The sequence below is a fragment of the Piliocolobus tephrosceles genome, chromosome 8, assembly GCF_002776525.5.
Source record: "Piliocolobus tephrosceles isolate RC106 chromosome 8, ASM277652v3, whole genome shotgun sequence".
NCBI lineage: Eukaryota > Metazoa > Chordata > Mammalia > Primates > Cercopithecidae > Piliocolobus > Piliocolobus tephrosceles.
In genome coordinates this window covers 79,296,632-79,308,683 of record NC_045441.1, presented here as the reverse complement: position 1 = coordinate 79,308,683, position 12,052 = coordinate 79,296,632, and the positions used below count along the sequence as shown (strand labels likewise).

General features: G+C 34.4%; 1 long non-coding RNA gene across 1 annotated transcript in view; it reads left to right on the top strand.

Moving 5' to 3' along the window:
* The window catches only part of LOC111552476, a 77,821-nt gene extending 66,901 nt beyond the window's left edge, over nucleotides 1-10,920 (top strand). Inside the window, exon 3 of the long non-coding RNA XR_002734640.1 lies at nucleotides 10,570-10,920. This is a non-coding gene — a long non-coding RNA (uncharacterized LOC111552476). The remainder of the gene's footprint in view (nucleotides 1-10,569) is intronic.
* The last annotated feature ends 1,132 nt before the right edge of the window (nucleotides 10,921-12,052 follow it).

Below are 12,052 nucleotides of genomic sequence, written 5' to 3'. Positions count from 1 at the left end.
GTAGAGATATCCTGTTTTGTTTTCAATTTGCATTTTCTGGATAACTAGTGATGTTGAGTACCTATTCATGTTCATTGGCCGTTTGGATATCTTGTAAAAAGCTGTTCGAGTTTTTTCCCCGTTTAGAAAAATGTGGAGCCTGTCTTTTTTTATAGATTTACAAGAGGTATTTACATAGTCTAGATATGAGTTATTTGTGTGATTTAAATATGTCAAATATCTTCTTCCACTTTGCATCTTGCCTTTTTGTTCTCTTAATGGTGTATTTTGATGAATAGAAGCTTTAACTTTTAATAAGTCCAAATGATCAGTAATTTTATTACGTTAGTACATTTTATTTTAATTAATATACTTTATTTTTAAAGCAATTTTAGTTTTACAGAAAAATTGAACCAAAGAGCAGAGATTCCCATATACTCCCTGCTCTTCCAGTTTCCCTATTAATTTGTGTCTTGCATTGATGTGATACATTTGTTACAGTTGATGAACTGATATTAATACATTGTTGTTAACATAAAGTCCATCTCTTCTTATATATTTATAAATATTCTATTGGTTATGTTTGTCTGGAAAGTCCTGATTTATACACCCTGGCAACCACTAATCTTTTTATTGTCTCCATAGTTTTGTCTTTTCCAAAATGACATTTGTTGGAGATATACATATTTAGCCTTTCAGACTGGCATCTTTCACTTGGCAATATGCATTTAAGGTTCCTCTATATCTGTGTGTGGATCATTTTTTCTTATTGTTCAGTAATATTAATATTACATTGTAGGGATGTACCACAGTTTGTTAATCCATTTATCTATTGAAAGACATCTTGGTTGCATTCAATTTTAGGCAATTATTAATAAAGTTCCTGCAAACATTCATGTCAAATTTTTGTGTGAACATAAGTTTTTAACTAATTTGGGCAAATACATAGGAGTATGATTGCTGGATCATAAGGCGAAACAAGGTTTAGCATTGTCATAAAATTCCATTTGTCTTCCAAAGTGGCTGTACCATTTTACAGTCCTACCAGCAATGAATAAGAGTTCTGGATGGATATGTGTGTGTGTGTGTGTGTGTGTGTATGTGTGTGTGTGTGTTCTATATATGTATATATGTATATGTGTGTCTGTGTGTGTATACGTGTGTGTATGTAAAACTTGATCCCTATTTCACATCAGATATAAAAATCAATTTCAGATGGATTGAAAGGTAAATCAATAAAGGTTCTAGAATATAACATAAGAGAAGATACTGCTTACAATTTCCTTTAAAGCATTAACTTAAAAGAATAAAAAAACAAGTCACAGACTGAGGGGAAATATTTGTAAAACATGTACCTGATAAAGGTCTTGTATACAAAATATACAAAGAACTCTTAAAACTCAACAGTAAGAAAACAAACAACCCAATTACAAAGTGGGCAAAAGACCTGAACAAACACCCACCAAAGAAGATATACAGATGGCAAATGGCATATCAACAGATGTCCAACATCATATGCCATTAGAGAATTTCAAATTACAACAAGATAACACCATCCATCTATTAGAATGGTTAAAATCCAAAACACTTTAATACCAAATGCTGATGAGAATGTGGAACAATAAATCCAGCATAATTTATTTAAAAGGTCATCTTTTTCCCACTCCATCATAGTAACAGTGTTGTTGAAAATCAGGTAACTGTATATAAGGACTATTTCTGGACTCAATTCTATCCTCTTCGTCTGTTTATTTTTCCTGGTACCAATATCACTCTTTTGGTTACTGTAGCTTTAAAATAAACTTTGATAGTTCTAAGCTAATCTTCTTCACAATTCTCTTGGCTATTCTTGATCCTTTGCATTTCCATATAAAGCTTAGAAACAATTGGCCAATTTCCATACACACAGAGAGATAAACAAAAAACAGACTGAGAACTTGATTGTAAATGTTTTGAATGTATAGATCAGTGTTATCAAAACTTTTGGTCTTGCGACCCCTTTACAATCTTAAAAAGTATTGAGAACTCTAAAGAGCTTTTGTTTATGTGAGTTATATCTATTAATTGTTACCACAATGATATGGAAAACCGAGAAAATTTAAACATACTTATTAAATCATTTAAAATAACAATAAACCCATTACATGTTAAAATAAGTGAAAGCATAAATAAAGTGAAAAGTTATGTTTTCTAAAATAAAAAAAAATTAAGTGAGAAAAAGAACCTTGCTTTATGTTTCTGCAATTTTTTTTTTTTTTTTAGATGGAGTTTTTCTCTTGTTGCCCAGGCTGCAGTGCAGTAGCACAGTCTCGGCTCACTGCAACCTTCACTTCTCAGGTTCAAGCAATTCTCCTGCCTCAGCCTCCCAAGTAGCTGGGATTACAGGCATGTGCCACCATGCCTGGCTTGTTTTTACAAATTTTTTTAAATGCCCAGCTTAATGGAAAACAGTGGGATTCTTTTATTGCTTCTATCTTTAATTCATTGTGATACGTTGTTTTGATTGCAGTACATAAAGAAAATCTGGGCTCAGGTATATGTAATTAAAAAGGAAAATGTTTTAGTAGTCTTTTTCAGAAAATGGTGAATCTTCTTGTTTGATACTACAATGAAACAGAAAAAGTGGTATTTTCTTAAATTTTAACTGTAATGTTTGATACTTTAAAAATGGGTTTTAATTCCCTGGTGATTTTTTTTTAAATCTTCTCATTAATGTTTTTTCAAAATATCACAGTTTTTAAAGTCACTGTCTTATAACTCCAATGTTTGTATCACCTACAGTTCTGTTTTTAATTGTCTATTTTTTCTCTTTATTTTTGTTTGTTTGGCCCTGATTTCTAGTATACTTAGTAATTTTTTACTGATTACAAGAAATTTATTGAGAAAATTATAGAGTCTCTGAATGATGTAAGCTTTTCCAGAGAAGATTTAGTTTTTTCTCCTGGAGGGCAGGTAGAGTACATGCAGAACACTTTAATCTGGTTAAGGCTTTTCTATTTTTGAATTATTCTTACTCCTAGGGTATATCCCTTTCAGGGCGGTAATTGAAAGCCTGAAGTGTTTACTAGTGCCTCTTTTACTTGGTGGTTGCTGAATTCCAATTTTTGTTTCCTTGGTACCATGAGATTGCCTAAATATCTGCTTAGCTTTTTAGCTTCTTAGCAGCTGCTTTCTGTCTAGTTTCTGCCATCTTGCCCCATATGTGCTCATCTTAGAAATCAGGAAATGCTTCATACGAAAATTTGCATGCAGAATGTTGGGCTTACTTCTCTCTGTAACTCCCTTTTCTCCTGGAGCCGGAGTCTTATATTCTGGGCTTTCATTTCTTTTCTATGTGCAGAAAATATATTAAAAGTAAGAATAAACTTTATTACAGAAATCAAATATGTCTTAATATTAGGAAATGTATGAATATGGTTCATCAAAATGTTTTAAAAATCAACAATCCTTTTTAATTATAAATGTTTTTCTTAGTAAACTGTAGCTTGATGACTGCTTTATCAACAGGACTTAAAAAAATCTAGTTATCTATCCAAGGGATTGACAAATATGGCACATGGGTCAGTCACTTGTTTTTGTAAATAAAGTTTTATTGGAACACTGACATGCCGATTTATTTATGACATCTATGGCTACATCCATGCTACAATGGCAGAGCTGAGTAGTTGTAACAGAGGTTGGGTCATAGCCTAAATCCTAAAATATTTACTCTTTGGCCCTTTAAGCAGATGTTTGCCAATCCTTTATCTATCTTAGGCAGTTTCCTCATCTGTAAACTGAGGATAACGTCACCTTACTTCACAGGGTAATAAAATAATTTTATATCATTATATATAGTTGTGTATACAGTTGACTCTTGAGCAACACAAGCTTGAACTGCACAGGTTCACTTGCTATGCAGATTTTTCTCAATATATTTTGGAAAATGCTTTGGAGATTTGTGACAATTTGAGAAAACAGATGAACTGTGTGAATTAAGAAAAAGTTAGATATGTTATGAATGCACATAATATGTGTAGACAATAATCTGTTTTACCATTTACTATCAAAATATGCACAGCTTTATCATAAAAAGTCAAATTTTATCAAGATTTACATACACACTTATAGACCAAAAATGGCGCCATTTGTGGCGGAGAGAAATCTAAACAAATGTAAAGATGCAATTTGAAGCAATAACTGCATAAAACTAATTGTAGTACACATTATAGTACCATAATAATTTGTTTGTTTATTTGTTTTTTGAGATGGAGTCGTGCTCTGTCGCCCAGGCTGGAGTGCAGTGGCGCAATCGCGGCTCACTGCAAGCTCTGCCTCCCGGGTTCCCGCCATTCTGCTGCCTCAGCCTGCCGAGTAGCTGGGACTACAGGCGCCCGACACCACACCCGGCTAATTTTTTGTATTTTTAGTAGAGACGGGGTTTCACCATGTTAGCCAGGATGTTCTGGATCTCCTCATCTCGTGATCCGCCGGCCTCCGCCTCCCAAAGTGCTGGGATTACAGGCGTGAGCCACAGCGCCCGGCCTACCATAATAATTTTATAGCCACCTCCTATTGCTATTGTAGTGAGCTCAAGCGTTTTATCTGCCTAAAATGCTATGTGATGCTAATCATCTCCGTGTGAGCAGTTTGTCTCTCCAGTAAATTGCGTATAGCAGTAAAAAAAAATTGGTCTCTTGTGATTCTTGCATATTTTCCATTATGCTTAGTGCCATACTGTAAATCTTGAATAACAGTATGGGACCCATACGAAGTGCCACTAGTGATGCTGGAAGTGATCCCAAGAAGCATAGAATCGTCATGATATTACAAGAAAAAGTTGACTTTCAGACAGATGATTCATCCTGTAAACAGACCATGTAAATGTATGATATTGATAAATACAATATAGTACTGTAAATGTATTTTCTCTTCCTTATTTTCTTAATAACATTTTCTTTTTTTCTAGCTTATTTTATTGTAATAATACAGTATATAATATACATAGCATACAAAATATGTGTTAATCTACTGTTAGCCTACTACAGTAGGCTATTAATAGTTAAGTTTTTGGAGAATCAAAACATACATGTGTGAGAGGTTGGCACTCCTGCATTGTTCAAGGGTCAACTGTATATCTGGATGGGTGTGTATACAACTGTATATCTGTATATTTTTATGTGTGTGTAAAATATTTTTTATTTTCACTCAATATTAACATCGAGAGAGTTAAATAGAGGGGACAAGTGATGGTTCTTAACATTTCATTCTGTTCTATTCAAAAGTTTTACAGGTAGGCTGGGTTGATGAAAGGTATAATTATAGTTAGGAGAAATTAGAAAGTAACCTAATAATCTCATAAACACAAGGACCACAATTAGGCTCCTTTGACAGTAGAAACATACCACAATACAGAGAGACATATTTTTCCTTAGCTTGGATCAAAAAAACAGAAATCTCTAGACCAAAAGAATTAGAGGAAATGTTGATCAATTACTTGGCTCAGTCTGTTGCTTTAGATGGGTGTGTTTATAAATTACCTAGGCCATAGCTTAACTTTCAAAGATCTTCTGAGACATTTTTTTCTGTCTTATTCCAACATTTTTTTTTCTTTTTTGGCGTCAATAAATTCTTCTTAGTGTCTCATCAAAATATCTCTAGAATTACATTTATCTTATTTTGTTCTTCTTTTTCACTCTTTTGAGTACACGGAGAACAAATGATCAGTGACTTCAGTTACTAAAATCCTTCAGTTACTTGATGAAAATCATCAAGTCTCACTTGAGTCAGCTGTAGAATGAGTACTTCTAATATTTTTTTCACAAGACCTGCTCTGTTCTTTTAGCTTTTTAATCAATGACAGTGGGGAGGTTATCCATGGAGAGCATTAAATGAAAATCCAAATGTTGCAGCAAATATTTAAATCGATTAGAAGGAGCATAGGACATGAAGGGAACTAATATATATTGGGTGTCTATATGAGAAGTTATACTAGCCGTTTAACTACATTAAGGCACTAATTCAAGTAATACTGCTATCAATTCTATAAACTAGGTGATATCATTGATATTTTATAGTTGCAGCTAGGAGACATTGACTAAGATATCTACAATGAGTTGCAAAAATTTCTGAGGAATGTATAAGTAGGTAACTTGTAAGTAGTTGTAAGTAGTTAATGCCACTTGCAAGTTGTAGTTAACTCTTTTGTAATCAATCTGATGGTACAGTCATTTATATTATTTCTCCAAGAATATAACACAGGCAGAGTAGCTGAGAGCTTAAGAGTTTAGGCTTTGATCTGGATTCAAAGTGCTCTACCACTTTTTATCTATATAATGGGAAATGGATTTAATATTCCCAAGCTACAGTTTTCTCTTAAGATAATAATAAGAATACTTTATAGGATTGTTGTGAGGATTATATGAGATAACACATATAAAATCTTAGCATATTTCCATGTAAGGGCATAATACATAGTGATTTTTATTAATATTATTGCAGGTGAGTGGTAGAGCCAAGATTTTTCAGACTCATTTATCTTAGTATCTTCAGGGCTTAGAGTAGTATATAGTCTTCAGAAGAGAGAGTTGTCACACAGCACAGAGAAAGTGAGTTAACAAATAATATTTAGGAATAGTTAAGCAAGTAAGGGTCTTCTTAGGCCTAGAGAATGGCAGTATTGACAACACATGTACCTAAAAGTATGAAAGGAAAATATCAGAGTTTGATATTTTTGGTGGTTTGCTTCAAAAATACCAACAAATAAATTGCAATGCAGTGAGAGATTATTTTTTAATTTGATGACAGTTCATGACTTCAATTGGGTCAGAGAAAACTAGATGCTCAGATTGGAGGCTGAGCCTTGGATGAGAGGGGATGAAGGCCTGCTCCAGGGTGGCAAAGGAAACAAAAGAAAGGCATAGATTTCAGAGATATCATGAAAGAAGATGCAGGCTCAACAAAGTATCTTGAGTACCTACCATGGGTTAGGTGTCATGCTAGGAGCCTGTGTGGTTTTCTCATTAATTTGGAGGTGACAAACTGAGGCTCTGAGAGACTAAATGATATACTTAGTGTCACAGAACTAATAACAGATTTAACGTGGGGTTCTAATTCCAAGGCCAGCTTTGATTTTTAAATATACGTCAACTACCTCTCTTGGAGTCAATGACAAATTAGACATGGAAGAAAGATGAGGAGGGAAGCAAGATAATTGAGAACATAATAATAAATACCATGAGAAGTCAAGAAGTGAATATGCACTAGCATGCATATATATACATGCACACACACACACACACACTGTCCCATCCTCCCTGTTATGGTCTGAATGTTGGCATCTCCCTTAAATTCATACGTTGGAACTTAGCACCAGTATGATAGTATTAAGAAGTGGGAGTCTTTTGTGAATAAAGTTATGAGGACTCTGTCTTCATGAATGGGATTAGTACCTCTTATAAAAGAGGTTGAATGGAGCCGCCTTGCCCCTACTGCCATGTGAAGATGAAGCAACAAGGTGTCATCTATAAAGCAAAGATTCCTCACCGGACACTGAATCTGCTGGTGCCTTGATCTTGGACTTCCCAGCCTCTGGGACTGTGAGAAATAAATGCCTATTATTTGTAAGTCTATAAGTCAGCCTCCAATATAAGCATCCAGTTTTCTCTGACCCTATTGAAATTTTGCACTGTCATCATATTAAAAAACAATCTCTCACTGCATTGCAATTTATTTATTGATATTTTTGAGCACCCAGTCTAAGGTGTTTTTTATAACAGTCTGAATGGACTAAGACGCTCCCAAATATATAACAACACACAAAGATTCTCTAGTTGATATCCATAATCACACAGAATCTACAAATCTCTTATCTGACAGCAATGTTTTGAAATAAACTTGTGTAGTATGCCTCCCAAAAAGAACCAAATACAAATGGATATAGTAAAGGTATATGGCCAATTTTTATGGAACAGTTACCAAATCATAGCACTGTGGTTACATGCATTATGTCATTTAATCACAATAACTGTGTGAGAGTCTTATGAGGTAGGTATTCTCATTGAACCCATTTTATAAACAAGGAAACTGATGCACAGAAAGATTGCCCAACATCAACTGTGATGTAGAGCTGGCATTGTCTTTCAGCTAGAAGTTGGAAATTGGAAGCATAAGTATATTCCATGCTTTATTTTGCCAAATTCCTATTTTTAGGATATTTAGGTACTACATGGCAGGGTATATAAGCAACTCAGATAAACAAACATCATCTTTCTGCATTGAGGAGCCAGTGACAAAATGACAATGTATTATGACCTTTGTGTATATGTGAATAGCATATCTTAGAACTTTGCCCATAGCAAACATAGTAGAATAAATGCATCAATATCTCTGTAATAAATGGGAGATGTTGCTTCTAGTTAATGTTCTCTGTTTCTATCTCCTAGTTACAGTATACATTTTTTAGTTGTTCACCTCTTTTTCTCTGTTATTTATTTAATCTTTCTTTCTGCAGACTTACCCTTTTAGAATATGCCCATCAATGTTTACTACCAGTCCCAAAATAGAGCTTCTCTTTTTAGCTCCACCCCAGTCCTGAGCATCTTCCCACTCCACTTGGGAAGCTGAAAACCTCACAGGCCATGCTGTTATGGATGCCTGGATACCACCCAGTGTGGGCAATAAAGCTCTTTATATAGAGAATGGAATTATGGCTCAGTATCTATTTGGGCTTGCTGTTCCTGGAACCAGAGACAGTTTATTTGTGACCAATAGAAAACTTACTAATCTTCTTCTTTAAGTGACAGAAACCCAGCTGAAACTTAAGCAAAGGAAAAAAATCGTTTGGTTGACTGGAACTAAGAAGAATCAAAGAGGAGCTGGAATCATACACTATCCCAAATCTCTCTCTTTCTCTCTCTCTCTCTTCCCATATCTCCCTCTCACTTAGAGGATTGTCAACAATGAGAAAAATACAACCTATCTCCCACTGGCTTAAGAAATAAGTCCTTCATTTCCTTCAAGTGTTTGTTCAAATCTCACTTCTTCAGTGAAGCCAACCAATTCTCACTTTATTCAACATCAAAACCTGTCCTTTTGATTCCAGCATTCCTGATCCTTTTTGCCATGCTCCTCTTACAAATTTTTTTCTGCTTACTATTTCCTAACATACTATAGAATTTTCTTACTTATGTTTTTAGTTTATTATCTCTCTTGGCTAGAATGTGAGTTCCACAAGGGTAGGGATCTTGTGTTTTGTTCACTGAGCTACTTCAGACCCCTAGCATAGGGTCTGGGACATGGTAGATGCTCAACGAATATGATTGCATGAATGAAAGGGAATCTATTATCTTACACAAGAAGAAATCTCAAGTTGAGTGGACCCAGGATTGTTGGTTCAATGGCTCAATGACATAATTGAAAATCATATTTTTTCCATCTTTCCTGTATGCCATCGTCAGCACTTCAGCTAGGCCCCTTAAGCTGGCTCTCTCCATGTATGCAAGATGGCTGCTGCAGTTCCAAGTATCACATGTTGACAAGTATCACATGGTGATAAGACATATGCGGCAATAGTGGAAGGATGGTTGCTAGCTGCTTCTTTTCTGACTCTATTTTTTTTTCTTTAATCAGTGAAAAGTCATATATTAATTTTTAAAAGCCACACTTGCATATATAACAACTAAAGTTAAGATAACTGGTTATAATTGCATTAGTTTCTAAGCTGACCCTTACAAACAAGAATACTTATTCTTAATATAAGTTACTCAAGTGCAACAATGTGTTAGTTTTGGAAGAGATAAGTCAATGTAAATGTATGAAATGTTAGGAAGGCATTTCTAGGTATAGTAAGTATAATAATTCAACATTGCTTTTGAAAAGTATAATAGCTAGAAAAACTATTTTTAAAAATCTATAGTAGTTTCTTGTTTTGATAAAATTCTTAGAGAGAAATAAAACATGAGGAGATCTGCCATGAAGATGACTAATGGGAAGGTGTTCTTGATTATATTAAAGTAAGGCAAAGTATCTTTAAAAACTGTGAAAATATATTTTAAAATACAGATTTTCTATACAGTATGATATAGCCAAAATATATGAGAGACAATTTATTTGTTTTTTGGCTTAATCGATGGAATGCATATTTTATTTAACCTATGTTATAGGTCAAATGGATTAAAAAATTAACTTTTGCTAAGAACATGAGATGGTGGTAAGGGGTCTGTTGAACTCATTTAATATTACTCTTTGAAAAAGTAAAGAGTATATGGTGAAAAATATTAATTGAAAAATGGACTATATTGGTTATAATCTTGTTCAACATTATCTGTAAGCCTCATGCTTATAAAATCTGAAGCAAAAATAACTACAGATCACCCTGTTAATCCTTTGGGCATTCCTAGTTGAATTAAGTTTGTCCTTGTTAAAGAAATTATCTTTGTTTTTCTTCCCCCTCAGGCATGCATGTAAAACAGTTCCTGTCTCAATGTATGCCTTAGGCAAAAAGTTCAGTGCTCAATTACCTGCTGTCTGAAGTCTCATATTTTGCAACAAGCAAGTGAAATAGCATTTTAATCAGAAGTCTTGACCTCTGCTCTTCTTTTCCCTTCACAGCACTGTAAGCTATTTGGCATATGAAGGTCTTGACCTGAGAAAACCATCTTGGATAACCACAGCAAGGAAAAGGAAAAATGCAACACCTAGGAGATTTCAGTAAACAGTAGAATCATGCCAACCTAATCTGTGTTAAAATGCTTGGAATGTGGGAGCCGCTGATGATGCCTGTTGTCTGTGTGTCTGACTGAATCCTTTCTTTTCTCAGAGCAGCAAAGCAAAGCCTGGGAACCAGGCCAAATGCCTGCCACTTACCTTAAATTGATCAGCCACTTTGAGATTAAAACCCCTGAAAGCTGCCACACCGTGGAAACAAGGCCTCCTTCACATTAAAGGCAAATTGCGACTTTGGGTTTGCTGTGATCTTTTTTCCATTTTATCCAGTTTTTCACAGTGCACTTTTTCCCCCCCTTTCCATTTATGCTCCAATATAGAAGCCAATAGTTACAGCATCTTGGCCAAGCATTCATTAAGGTTTATAAGAACAAAATTTATGGTTATTTAGGAGTTGGCACAAAGGCAGACTGTTGCTGGAAAAAGAAAAAGAAATACAGGTGGGAAATAGAAGCCTCCACAAAGGCCCACACTATACAGTAGTGTACTGGGCTCTAGTAGTAGGCTGGGAGGAAAATGAAATCGTATTTGAAACCAGCTAGTCTTCTATTCTGAAGCATTCTCATTGATGGTTCTGCAGATTATTGAAACAAGTATACTGGTTATTCCAAGAGATTTTTCTGTCTTGGGGAAATGCTACCATTTACAGGAGCTGACAGTAGAGATAAATAGATGTGTGCTAATCTGAGGATCTGTCAGTTTTGCTAAAGGATAAAGTGCATTTAAAAAAGAAATATATATATATATATGAAATCCTATATAGACAGATAGAATCATATATATATGATCAGAATGAGGTCTCTCCCATAACGAGAAGAGTCACATTATCCTTCTCAGCGGAACTTACATAATGCCGAGCCTGTGTTCCCAAAAATCTAGGGTGTGGGTAAAACACACCCTTAATCTTAGAATTCGGATAGTAATGTGGAATTCTGATGCAGGCTGGAAGACTTTATTCTCCTTCAGGAAATACTGTTAATGATTCTTCGTCCTTTAAAAAAATGCCCTGGTTTTCTTCACTAGGGGAATAAGAAAGCTCTTTGCCCTACCTTTTGCAATATTTATTAAGTAAACCCTTTAAAAATATAGTTTAGTTTCTACTCATTGTTGTCTAAGAACTACCTAGAGTACCATCATTTATTGAAAAAATATACAGCTTCAGTGTTTCATGATGTAAACTGTTCCTAAAATATCACTTATTTTAGCTGCACAGGTAACTCACTATATGACTTGGGGCAGGTTAATTTACATTTCCCATTCTCAAATAGGAATACTAATAACATTTATTATAATAATATTCTATAATAATATTTAATGCTAATTATATATAATATATAATAATGTATAATAGTTTATAATAATATTATTA